The sequence below is a fragment of the Plecotus auritus genome (genome assembly GCF_963455305.1).
Source record: "Plecotus auritus genome assembly, chromosome: 5".
In the NCBI taxonomy this organism is placed as follows: Eukaryota; Metazoa; Chordata; class Mammalia; order Chiroptera; family Vespertilionidae; genus Plecotus; species Plecotus auritus.
In genome coordinates, this window is record NC_137776.1 from 45,993,100 (window position 1) to 46,006,928 (window position 13,829).

General features: G+C 41.3%; 1 protein-coding gene across 2 annotated transcripts in view; it reads left to right on the forward strand.

Annotated features, from left to right (window-relative positions):
* Positions 1 to 8,846: 8,846 nt before the first annotated feature.
* ATF2 (activating transcription factor 2) overlaps positions 8,847 to 13,829 on the forward strand; it is an 84,892-nt gene continuing 79,909 nt past the window's right edge. The window contains exon 1 of one of the 2 annotated variants that reach the window (XM_080669275.1): positions 8,847 to 9,013. The gene's annotated coding sequence lies outside the window, so the exon portion shown is untranslated. The remainder of the gene's footprint in view (positions 9,014 to 13,829) is intronic. The other variant, XM_080669274.1, reaches the window with a different exon arrangement.

Consider the following 13,829-nt stretch of genomic DNA (forward strand, 5'->3'; position numbering starts at 1 on the left):
ATTACCCAATATTTGAAACCCAATGTAAATTAAAATTATTATATGATCCAGCAATTCCACACCTTGGTAAATACCCAAAAGATTTGAAAACAAGTGTTCAAACAAAAACTTGTATTCAAATGTTCATAGCAGCACTATTCACAATAGCTAAAAGGTAGAAAAACCAGTTGTCCATCAACTGATCAATGGATAAGCACAATGTATATCCATGTAGTAGAATATTGTTCAGCCATAAAAAGAGTACTGATACATGCTACAACATGAATGAATCTTGAAAACATGGGTAAGTGAAAAAAGCCAGACACAAAAGGCTGCACACTATATGATTCCATTTATATGAAATAATCCAGAATAGGCAAATCCATAGAGACAAAGCAGACTACCAGGGGCAGGGGAGATGGGAAGAATAGGAAGTGACTGCTTATGGGTATGGAGGTTACTTTTGGGGTAATAAAAGTATTTTGGAACTAGACAGTGGTGATGGTGAATGTACTAAATGCCACTGAATTGGCGCACTTTAAAATGGTTAAAATGGCAAATATATTTTACTACAATTAAAGTACTATAACAATGTACATATTATAAATCATACCACATTTTTTTTAAACCTAGGAAAATATGTAAATTAACTAGTCCTCTGTTCAAGTTGGTTTAAATAAAATCAACTTGTATTTAAAAACAAAAACTGTTCTTAATACTGTTTTGGTGGTTGGCTGAAGAGGCCTGAAACTGATTCTGGAACAGGTCTCTTGCAAGAGGTGCCCCTCCCTGAGGAAATCTAAAAGGGGAAAGAAAATATCTGGTCTGTGGCTGCCTGACTTCCATGTTGCTGAGCAAAATAGACTTTAGAAAGTATAATGAAGTATAACCACAGCCTACTTCACCTAGAAGGCAAAGGACATAATAAATGGTCAATATCCTGGAGTATATCTCTCTACTATACTTTCATTTACAGTAACAAGTTTCTGACATTGAAAGTACCTCACTGGAATACATCGACTGACAGCAGAAATGTTTATTGTGCACCATCTTATAGGAGGTACTGCTTCCCTTAGTTCATGAGCCTTACAAACAAGCTTTTCACCAGCTTCTTAGTTTCTGAACAGAGGCCAGTAAGATGTTATTTTCACATCAAACAACAAGTGAATTCATATTGATAGGAGTTGGGTCTTTTAATAAGTCCACGTTGTCTAGGCATACGTTCTTTTGGTATTAGGTTCTTACCTTTCCAAGTTGCAGAAATGTGTTATTTTTAATGCTTTTGGGATTAACTCAAAATACAGGCTTGAGTGTAAAATGTATGTTTGAACTAAAGAGAAACTTGTCGTGTAGCCACAAACACTAGGTATATATGGAAATAACTAAAACTCAGAATGGTGAGTTCCAGAAGAGGAGCTTTAAGTACTAAGATGTTCAGAGGTGGCAGAAAGAATTTCCACTGATGGAATCCTGTGAAGAAAAGTAAACCTCAAGGAACTGGTGAGATGAAGACAGGCCTGAAGAAGAGGGTATCTTGGCTAGTGGTTGCATCAGGAAAGGTATGTGACAAATAAAGAGCTGCCTGGGTATGGGAGGGAAGTAGTGTGAGATAAGGCTGCAAAGGTAGACAGGCCAAATTATGTAAACTGGCAGGTATGAGAGTGGATTTCATTCAGGTGACTACGCCAGCCTTTAAAGGTTTAGAGCTGTGTTTTAGAAAGGTTAATATAAGACCAGTGTGTGGGATGGACTAGGGCCAGTAACAATTAGTGGTTACCATAGTACCTTTGCTGAGGTAATGAGGGCCTAGTCCAGCCGTGGGCAAACTACGGCCCGCGGGCCGGATCCGGCCCATTCGGCTGTTCTATCCGGCCCGCGGAGCCGAAAGAGCGGAGGGTTCTCTTGCTCTCCCCTCCGCTCCTTTACTTTGAATTTATATTAGTTCACACAAACACTCCATCCATGCTTTTGTTCCGGCCCTCCGGTCCAGTTTAAGAACCCATTGTTGCCCCTCGAGTCAAAAAGTTTGCCCACCCCTGGTAGTCAGTCTAAGATGGTGACAATGAGATGTGTGTTTTTTTAAGTCTACAAAAGTATCAGTAGGATTTGGTTGTCTAGATTTTGAGAAGGGGAGGAGAGGGTGTGTACATCAAATAAGTCATTTAATCCTGATGACTACTGCACAACTGGGATTACTTTCTAAGATGTAGAGGAAAAAAATAGTCTCAGAGGGGTTAAACAATTGCCCAAATCACATAGCCATTAAGGGACAAGGTCAGGATCCAGATTTAGATTTTCCGTGTTTCCAAAGTCCATGCTTTGATTTTTAGTGATTATGGTAGGGATATCAAGGAAAAAGCTGATTTGGGGGGAATGCGTATTTTGTTATAGAATGTTTTAAAATATATTTTTATTCTTGATAGTATTACAGGTATCTCCCATTTTTCCCCACTTTAGCCCCTCCTCTCAGCCCCTACCCACTCCTCCCAGTTCACTATCCTATTGCCTGTGTCCTGCATATAAGAATATAAGTTCTTTCATTTATCTCTTCTCATCCTGTTATAGGATTTGAAATACAAAATTGAAGTACTATCTTACAGAGAGACTTGTGGGCTTGAAAAGAGGAGAGATGGTTTATAGTAAGGAGTAGATGTGCATAAAAGAAGTGCAGAGCAGCAGTTAGGACCCAGCTCCAGGTAGATAACATGAATTTGTAATGAACCTACAATTTGTGGTCACTCTGATGAGTGGCTAATGTTGGGTAGAAATGAATGTCATTGAAGTTAAGTTTAAGGAAGAACTGTAGACAAATGAGAAGTAACATTTGAGAACCAAATAAACTATACTCATGCTTCTGCCATAAGTTTTAATTTCTATTAAGGAATTTTAACCAATATGGTTTGATTTGGGTGATAGGTGTTTGGGAGAGGAAAAGGTTGTATTGTGCTATCTGCAAAGCCTTTTTAAATAATGTGACTTCTACAGGTGAAATAATAAATTAGTTCAATTTTCTACATGCTGTGCATATGTTAATTTAGCAATTCCACGGTATAACTCTACTAATAATATTATGGACTTAAGTCCCAAATACAGAGTCCATCAATAATTTGCTCAATTCTTTATTAGGGGCAATTATTTTTCAGATCTAATGCCATCTACCTCTGCCTTGACAAATATGGCAGTTGGATTGTCTCTTGTCAGTAGCAACATTATACCTTAGCTTTGATTAGTGATAGCTAATCAGTGGTGGCCAAAACTTACAGGATTTATAAGAAAATATCTTCTTACTAAAGGCCCGGTGCACGAAAATTCATGCACTCAGGGGGTCCCTCAGCCCAGTGTGTGCCCTCTCGCAGTCCAGGAGCCCTTGGGGGATGTCTGACTGACCGCTTAGGCCCAATCCCCACAGACATCCCTGTGGGAGCACACTGACCACCAGGGGACAGCTCTGGCCCCACCTCCCAGATCACCCCTCCACCATAGGTCGCCGCTGGCTGCGCCCCCCCATAGCCATCCCCTCCCTCTGCCCACTGGCACCCGCCTTGGCTGGCCTGGCACCGCCCGCTTGCAGGCCCTGCCCCCTGCCAACCTGTCTTCTGCCATTCGGTCAATTTGCATATTAGCCTTTTATTATATAGGATAGCTTTTTATTTTATTTTATTTTTTTATTTTTATTTTTTTTTAAATATATTTTATTGATATTTCACAGAGAGGAAGGGAGAGGGATAGAGAGAAACATCGATGATTGAGAAACATCGATCAGCTGCCTCCTGCACACCTCCCACTGAGGATGTGCCCGCAACCAAGGTACATGCCCTTGACCGGAATCGAACCCGGGACCTTTCAGTCCACAGGCCGACGCTCTATCCACTGAGCCAAACCGGTTTCGGCGGGATAGCTTTTTAAAAAAGATCACATGAGTTTATTATACTTCTCTCTTCCTTCTACCTATTACTATCCTACCCACTTCCTCACCCTCACTGCCCCAACACACACAAGTTCACTTGTGCATGTGTTTATAGACTTTCTGGTTATATGTATAGCATAATATACCAGAACATTGCTACTCAAAATGAGGCCCAAGGATCAGCAGCAACAGCTTTGGCATCACCTGGGAACTTGTCAGAACTATGGGTTCTAGAGCCTTACCCCAGAACGTCTGAATCAGAATATGAATTTTAACAAGGATCCCAGGTGATTTGTATATACATTAAACTTTGAGAAGCATTGTCCAAGAATACTGCATACCATGACTCAGACTCCTTATCTTTCAAAAAACTGTCAATTAATTCACTGGAAAATCTTTCCCCCCTTCCCACTGGAATATACTGCTAATTCTGTGATTCTTCAAGTGTGGTCTGAGGACAGCTGAGGTTTTCAGGAGGTCCTTCCTTTTCCACTTACATAGCTGTGTGAGGCTAGATTCTCGTCATATTCTTCAACCAAAGCAACATAATGCAACAGGTCAAATGCTGAAGAATGCAAATATAGGCATGCCTCTTTTTTAAAAAAATATATTTACTGATTTAAGAGAGGAAGGGAGAGGGAGGAAGAGATAGAAACATCAATGATGAGAGAGAATAATTGATTGGCTGCCTTCTGCACAGCCCCTACTGGGGACCAAGCCTGCAACCCGGGCATGTGCCCTTGGCCAGAATCGAACCCAGGACCTTTCAGTCTTCAGGCTGATGCTCCAGTGGTTGGCAAACTGTGGCTCGCAAGCCACATGCTGCTCGTGAGCCGCGGTTTGCCACTCTGTTGACTAATGAGTTTGCCAACCACTAGGATAGGGGCTTAATCACAAGGAACAACAACAGCCTGTAATTATTGGAATCGAGAGTCTAGGTCAGTGGTCGGCAAACTCATTAGTCAACAGAGAGGCAAACCGCGGCTCGCGAGCTGCAGTTTGCTGACCACTGCGAGTCTAGCCACTGAGCCAAACCAGCTAGGGCTAGGCATGCCTCTTTTTATTGAACTTCACTTTATTGCACTTTACAGGTGTTGCATGTTTTACTAAGTGAAGGCAAGACCCTCCACCTGCAAAAAGAATATGACTCACTTTATTGCGATACTTGCTTTATTACAGTGTTTGGAACCAAACCCAAAATATCTCCCAGGGTATGCCTGTATCTTCTATTTCCCTAGGTTACATCCTTTCAGTTATCTTTTTATAATCTAAAAATTGGCCCAGGCTCCTGGTCAGAATCTGTACTTCCTCCTGACCGATGCTGATAATCTAACCCCTCTTAGAAATTTACTACTGTAGAGCTCCTTTCTCCAGGGAGTTTAGATATTAAAAAGAGGAATTGACCTGAGACTAACAGGGACTCGTAAATCCTAGAGCTTTTGATTGTTCCACCTAATAGCGTGAGCTAACATCCTACAATTGATCTTGGCAGACTCCTAAGGGGACCCATGATTGTTGGTTGCCTTTCAACAACAGCTTTTAGTCAGCACTTCCCAGCCGTGGAGATTCCAGGATCTGCTCCTCTTATAGGAGAGTCCCAGGGTTTGCTTCCTCAAATAGCTACAGGTTGGCTGAGTCTTTCAGCCACTGAACAGCTCAGTATTTGAGAGTATTGAGAGGCTGCCCCTTAATATTCCCTTAATACTTATAGCCAAAGGGCAGCTCAAAGCATTTATATACCTCTGTAGAAATATCTAAAATATCTGTAGCTCTAAAGTCATATGAAAGAAGCTTATAATACTGCATATTATTACATCCTTGCTATATTTTCTCCATAGCACTTACTACCACTATTTACATCTTATTTTCATACTAGAGGCCTAGTGCACGAAATTTGTGCATGGGTAGGGTCCCTAGGCCTGGCTGGCAATCAGGGCCAATCGGGGTCTTCCAGCCCGCTGGTGGTCAGCGCATGTCATAGTGAGCGATTGGTCTCCCGGTCGAACTCCCACAGGGACAATTTGCATATTAGGCATATTTATATACACATATAATATATATACATACATACATACACACACACACACACACACACACACACACACACACACACACACACATATATATATATGTATTGTCTCACCTTCCCCATGGCAGCCTCTTTAAGTGACTTTGTCTTGTTTGTAGTTGTAGCCTCAGCACCAGGAATAGTGCCTGACATGTTTATGCTCAATACATCTTGGTGTTATGAGTAAAGAACTATATAGAGACAGAGCATCTGATTGACAGTTAACCCAAGAGCCGCGTCCAAGGTTAGAAAGTACCTAGAAAGAGCAAGTTATAAGTCTAAGGGCCCAGGCTAGTTTTGGTTCCTAGCATAGGAGTTCATGGCTTAGTATTATGTGGGCCTCAGGTTGACAAATAGACGAGCCATGAAGGGTAGACACTGAAATACCAGGCAAAATTATTTATGCTAGGAGTGGTTCTATCTATTTTTACTGATAACTTAGTGTGGGGGAAACAATATAATGTTGACAAGCCCTCTGTCTAGTGAGTGGGAAGAGAGAGAGATTGGAGCAGGCATTGATATGAAAGATGAAAATAGAGCCCTTAGATTCCATTCTCTGTCTCTGGGCTGTTCTCACTGAGGCCAGCATAAACTAATTGGTATGATTTAAAGATAAATACAGCCCTTTAATTTTTCCCCCACAAAGCTACACACAGTAAATAAGTTATTTTAAAAAACCAAAGACTGGGGGTGAGAGGTGGACAACGGTCCCCCCTGCACTTGAAATTCTCTCCATGGAAATTTCCATAGTGAGAACAGGCACTGAGAGGTAACTGTAACATAGGTCATTTTAGCAATGTACAGAAAAACCCTGGGCTGTCAGATATAAGATGACCTGCCATGGATAGAAAGTACTAAAAATAATCAACACTATGTCTAGGGCCACACTGTTTTCATCTCATCTCTCTGGTATCAGGTGTGTGGACACTCATGCCTTGCCTCGTCCACCCTTTTCATGACACACACACACACCTGATCTCACTGGCAAAATTCCAGCTAATGCACTGTACTGGGTTGCATCTTGAGGATACCTGTGAAAATGCAGAATCCGAGGCAGATATAAGGGATGCCCTGGAGTATGTTTAAAGACAAACTAACACCCTAGCCAGTTGGGGTCAGTGGATAGAACATTGGCCTGTGGACTGAAGAGTCCCAGGTTCGATTCCGATCAAGGGCACATGCCCAGGTTGCAGGCTCGACCTGTTAAAATGTCCAGTGCCATTACAATTTCATTTATGCCGGATACCATTATTGAATTGCAGGTTCATTAACTCTCAAATACTATCCACCACAATCTCCAACAATTTTAGTTCCATTTTGATTTAGAGATGTTTGTGAGTAAATTTTATGTTAATCCATAAACTGTATTCATAATTTTGTTATGGACTAGAAATTAACACTTAATAAATGAAAAAACAAGATACTGAAAAGACTTCCCATTTATTAATAGTTAATGCAAATTTTCACAGTGGCCTGATCATACTTCTCAATTTATGCCAGTGTGTATTTATTGAACAATCAATATCTATACACTTAACATCTAAACATTTAAGTTGTATAGATAATCATAGAGCAACATTAAAAGAAATAATTTCAGAACTGTACTTATTTTGATGTTTTTAGGAGTTTATGTGTGTCAGTGGCAAAGAAATAAATACAGGGATGGCAACAGTAGATAAATTACCAGCCATCATTACCTTTTAGGTAATCATAAGAAAGAATACAAAATAATAATAAAGAACACAAGTAATACAGTAATTAATAAATAATACAAGAAAAAACCATGTGTTTTGGTACTCACAACTGTAAACGTACTTTTGCCCACCCCTGTATGGTTTCTTTTGTCTCATGTTAACATATTAAGCAGTGGGATAATATTGTGGAAAGAGTGCCATTTCTATGCCATATTCTAATTTAGTGTCCTTTGGTACTCTCTAAAATAGTTGTTGTTTTAAAGGGTTGAAATTATTTCTACTAATATTGATACATATCTATAACTACTAAATAAAGGGAAATTGATAATATAGGATACGCCAAAATATGGAAGACTTTCTCTTACAAACAAGTTCTTGCATTGTTTTAAATTACGATGTTATAGTAGAAAACATTGAATTTTCTTTTAAGTTAATTAAAACATAATTATATGTTACTATCATACACTAGACGCTTAGTAGCTGGAAGAATCAGTTCTAGTTATAGCTTAGTAAAATTCGAACAAACGCTACTGAGAGCGAAGGCTTTTTCTTTTCTTTCCAGAACTGACTTATCTGACTTTCCCGCTTTAAGCATATCGGGGCTTGGGGTTTATTTCCGGCAAACTCCGCCTCTTCCAAATCTGTTAACCGACGCTCCCCTTCGCAGGCTTCTGGGTGGCAGAGGGGTGGGTTTAGGCGCGCGGCGACCTGCGCTTTATACCTTCTTCCTACCCAGGGCCGGGAAGTGACAAAACGGAAATACGGTGCCCCGGGGCTGCGCTCGGGGGACTCGTCCCCGCTAGCCACTAGCAGCTTTCCCTCACCGCACACGGTCAACTCCTTCCCGCGACCTCAACATCCACCTGCTTTAGTGCCCCACACCCACCCCGCCTCCACCTGCTGCCAATCACAGGCTTCCACAGGTTCTGTGCTAACAAGACACCCGGGTTTTGGCTCCCTGGTTGCGCCCCCTCCAGATCTGCTTCCCGCCCTTCGTGATCTTTGTCCAATCACCAGCTACCGAGTGTTCCTTGGTCCCCGCCCCCTCAATCCCCGCCTTCCTGAAGTCCCGCCCCTTCCCTTAAACCTGATGGAATCACCGGACTCGGAGGCGCTCCATCTGAAAGAAGGCAAGGAGGGGCGTGTGCACGGAAGGGCGGGGCCCGAGAAGAAAAGGGGGGGATGCCGGGAGAGGGGCGGGGAGAAGGGTTGTCAATCCGATCTCGCGAGAGAGGACGGAAGCCTGTGGGAGTCCGTGGCCTTTAAAGTGCCGTTCAGCCCTTTCCTCCAAGGGTAGTTTGTAAACACGGCTGAGCTCGGGTCTTCCCCGCGACCGAAAGAAGCATGAATTAGTGACTTAGACAGGTGAGTAGTGATGGGGAGAGGGCCGCAGGACTGGAGACTGTAGGGATACGGAGAAAGCAGGCGCTAACATGGCGACGTCGCTCACCCTAGTCCCCACCCCCCGCTTCCCATCACCTCGGGTGCTCCTGCCTCAGTACCTAGCCCTCTGGGCGGTTCACGGTGCTGCCACCTCCGCGGCCGCACAGCGTCGGCTGCAGGGACCTGACCGGCGCGGCCAGCCAGTTAGGTAACTGCTCTTCCTCGGTCCGGCCCCTCCCCGCTCGCGCGCTTTCCTAACGAGGAGGAAAAAGGGATAACGGCTCCTCTTAGACCCCTCCCCCCCGATTTATCTTCTTTCGTCAGTTCAGAGGTTCCTGGGCAGCAGGTCGGAGATGCTCAGGTTTCAGGGAGACAGACCTCCTTCAGACCTTGGATGGAGCAGGAAGAGGTTTGGCTCGGTCTCCCCACCCCGGACTCGGAGGTTGGGGACTGTGGATGTGATGCTGGCGGGGATGAAGCTGAGGGAGGCGCGTCTGAAATAGGGTCTGGGTTTCGTGCTGCGGGGGAACATGATAGGACAAATGGTACGGAGAATCCTGGAGTTGGAAGTCGGTCTTTTCTGCCGGTTCTGCCCTCTCACACTCCCGCCACCCCCCACCCCCACTTTTTCCCGGTGGGGCGGGGCTGAGGTGTGGGTGCGTTTTGATTATTGTATTCCCCCCCCACACACACACACACACATTTTACCTCCCTGGATGGACTGCGGAGCTTCTGTTGGGAAATAACCTGTGTTTTGTATTGATGCCCTAGGGACCAGAACCGAGTGTGTGTGTGTGTGTGTGTGTGTGCGTGTGCGTGTGCGTGTGTGCGCGCGCGCGCTATGTTCGCTCATTGAACCTACACTGGAAGGAGGGAGAGGGTGTAGGAGCTGGGGACTATTTGTGTGCCCTTATGTAGTATGAAATTGTCCTCGTTTAATGGGGAGTCTTAAAACTAGTGAAGCCAAGAGTAACACTAAAGTGCATATGATGGAGTAAAAGGGATTACTCCTGATGGATTTTAGGCCTTTTGACTAATCCTTAAATTATAATGTGAAAGCTACAATTTCTTAGGAATTTTAAATCATGGAAACGGTAACAATGCATGAATTTAATATGTATATTTGAAATGAGAACAAAAACTCTTCCTCTGAGCACATGTTGTCCTATTTGAAGAAATTCATAATCACTGGCATTGTCAGTAATAGCTTTTCTAGGCATAATCTTTAACCATTTATCCTTGGCCTTTTGTACCAAAGCTCTGAAGGTGAGAAGCTTGTTAAAAAGTCAATCCTATAGGGTTAAGTGCCCTGAAAGACACCTACAGTAGCAATCATATCTCAATTAAATGTGTTACACTGAGGAATCCATTGCAAACATTTTTTTTTTTCAAAATTGCAAGGAACACTGATGTAAAGTATGTTAAAAAATAGAGGATCAAGAAACAGAGTCAAGAAAGTTCATGCATCTTCAAGGCCACCAATTGAATTATAATTAAGAGTCCTAGTCTTTGTAAAGTAATTATGAGAATCTTCCAAATTTATGGTGTGTATGTTGCTTTCCCAAAACATGTTTAAGCTTGCTTTTAGAAGATGCTACTGCCATTAAGTTTTTAATTATTTAAAATACAATATTGTGATAATTTCGAATTTAGGTGTTTGTATTTACTGACAAGTAAGGAAGGAGTTTTCAGAAAGAGACCTTTGCATGTGTGTTTTTAAGGTACATAAACATGCATTCCAGAAATTCCTGCATTTACTTTTTTACTTGGGAGTATTGGTTTCATGTGTTGTTGTTTTCTTAATATATTTTTATTGATTTTAGAGAGGAAGGGAGAGGAAGAGGGAGATAGAAACATCAATGATGAGAGAGAATCATTGATCGGCTGCCTCCTGCACGCCCCCTACTGGGGATCAAGCCTGCAACCAGGGCATGTGTCCTGACTGGGAATCTAACCGTGACCTCCTGGTTCATAGGTCATTGCTCAACCACTGAACCACACCAACTGGGCTGTTTCATGTTTTTAAACTGAGATAATAGTAGAAATGTTTATTATGTCAGCTCTTTAATATTTTGCAGGGATACTTTTTATTAGTGTTATACTTCAGAATTTAGAAGCTATATGAATATTAAAAAGTTATATGATATGCATCAAATGCCTACTACTTAAAACTAGCATTGCCCGCTGGTTTGTCTCAGTGGATAGAGCATCAGCCTGCGGACGGAAGGGTTCTAGGTTCGATTCCAGTCAAGGGCACATGCCCGGGTTTTGGGCTTGATCCCCAGTAGGTAGCGTGTAGGAGGCAGCCAATCAGTGATCCTCTCTCATTGATGTTTTTATCTCTCTTCCCTCACCCTTCCTCTCTGAAATCAATAAAAATATATTTAAAAATAATAAAATAAAATAAATTAAAACACTAGCATTAACTCTTAAGAAATCATCTACATTTTTTCTACCTAAATTTTTGTATTTTGAAAATGTTGGATTTCAATGATTTTTATGTTCTCTGCTGGTATGTTAAATTGTTAGATCAAGTTTGTGGATCTCACTGTGTCACCCAGGGCAAATAATAGAATCTCTCATTTAAAACCAGTGGATAACAAAAATTGGATATGCAACTAATCCTTGTAAAAATCAGTACTTGTTATGCTATTCTTTGTAACTAAACTGTACTGTATAAAACCCCCAAATTTTCCTCGTTGTAGTCAGTTTAACATAGTATTTCTGTATTTAACCTATACTCACCCCTATTCTTTGAGGCTAAGAAATTATCTAAAATGCTGCATGTTCTCTTAATGTTTTTAATAATGAGGTAGTAGTGACAGTATTTACCTATTTCTATCTAGGGGTAAACCCCATAAAACATTTATTTTTTTTGTTCTGATTCTTAAGCTCAGAATTAAAAAGTATAGTCTTAACCGGTTTGGCTCAGTGGATAGAGCATCAGCCTTCGGACTCAAAGGTCCCAGGTTCGATTCCGGTCAAGGGCCATGTACCTTGGTAGCTGGCACATCCACAGTAGGGGGTGTGCAGGAGGCAGCTGATTGATGTTTCTCTCTCATCCATGTTTCTAACTCTCTCTCCCCCTCCCTCTCTGTAAAAAATCAAAATATATTTTTAAAAGTATAGAATAAGATATAGTTTCATAGAAATTTAAGGAAGTTTGTGGATCTTTAAAGTCAGCAATAATTGGAATTATTTTGCATATATTATTATAAATATGTATCACATAATTATATATACATATATACTATTTTAATTTATTCTTTTTAACAACCTTAAAACTGTTGTCTTTATTTACATTTTTAAGTACATTTAGTGATGCTTTTTTTCCCTTGGCATTTTGCAGTGGTAATAAAGTGATTAAAAACTTTTTGTAACAAGAAAGGATGTAAATAAGTAAAATGTTTGGGGGCAAGGCCCATGTCTGTATTCTGTATCTTAAAAATAGTGGTTCTCAACCATTTTTTCTCTCTTGGTATCTAAGGAATAGAAAACACTCTCCATACTAGTAGTAGGTTATTATCATAGAGATTCTCAATAAGATTAATGGGGAAAGACAGGGTGGGAATGATAATAATTAGCAAAAGCCATTTGGCAAAATACCAAGTGCACTTTGGCTATTTTGGTATTATATGGTTACCTTAATGTATAATTAATTAAATTTATAACTATGTTCCCTAAATGTTCTTTAGTTCATCTAACTGAACCTAAACCAGCCGTGGGCAAACTACGGCCTGCGGGCCGGATCCGGCCTGTTCGGCTGTTCTATCCGGCCCGCGGAGCCGAAAGAGCGGAGGGTTCTCTTGCTCTCCCCACCGCTCCTTCACCAGCAGCAGTGTTAACATGGCAACGTGGGGAAACCCAGCCGCAGCTCCTTCTTCTGAGTGGGCGGATATAAATCCGCCCATTCAGTAGAAGGAACAACCTCTCAATCTTCCAGAGGCTCCTTGTAATGCCCCGGGACGCGTCTCCCGACATCACCCTGGGAATGTGTAGACACGTTATCGTGGTGATGTAGGGAGACACGCCCCTGGAGAGCACAGTATCAGAGCATTAGCTAAAAAGGAGACCAACAACACTGTTCCCACTGAAGTTGATGTTTTAAAGACCAAAAACCTTTCAACCCAGTCTACATTGGCATCTACATCTACATCCCGGGCATAATTTGGAAGTTGCACTAAAGAAAATGTTTAATTTACTGTTTACACATTTTGTTATTTTCTATTTGTTTTAGTTTTAAATTATTTTATTATATTTAAGTTTAATTTGAAAGGCTTTTGTACCTTTCCTTTGTTAGGCAATTTTATTTTGCCTTTGCCATCTTCAATATAAGGTGTGTTATTGTGCTATGATTCCTCCATTTTTTGAAGTTTCAAATTATAATAATTAGTGTTTACATTCTTCTTGTTAAAATGTTTGAAATGAATAAAACTATTGAAATAAAAAAAAAAGACCGTACCCTTTTATGTAATGATGTTTACTTTGAATTTATATTAGTTCACACAAACACTCCATCCATGCTTTTGTTCCGGCCCTCCGGTCCAGTTTAAGAACCCATTGTGGCCCTCGAGTCAAAAAGTTTGCCCACCCCTGACCTAAACCTTTGCTATTTCAGTTTTATAGCTTGGTGGTTTTTTTAATTCTACTGTTTGGCTAGTGTGTTTCCTTTTATTTATTGAACATTTGTTAGAATAGTGTTACTAGAAATCAACTCCAATTTTGCCCTATTAACAAATAATCATTTTCATTTTATTTTTTTGTTAATCCTCACCTGAGGATATTTTTCCCATTGATT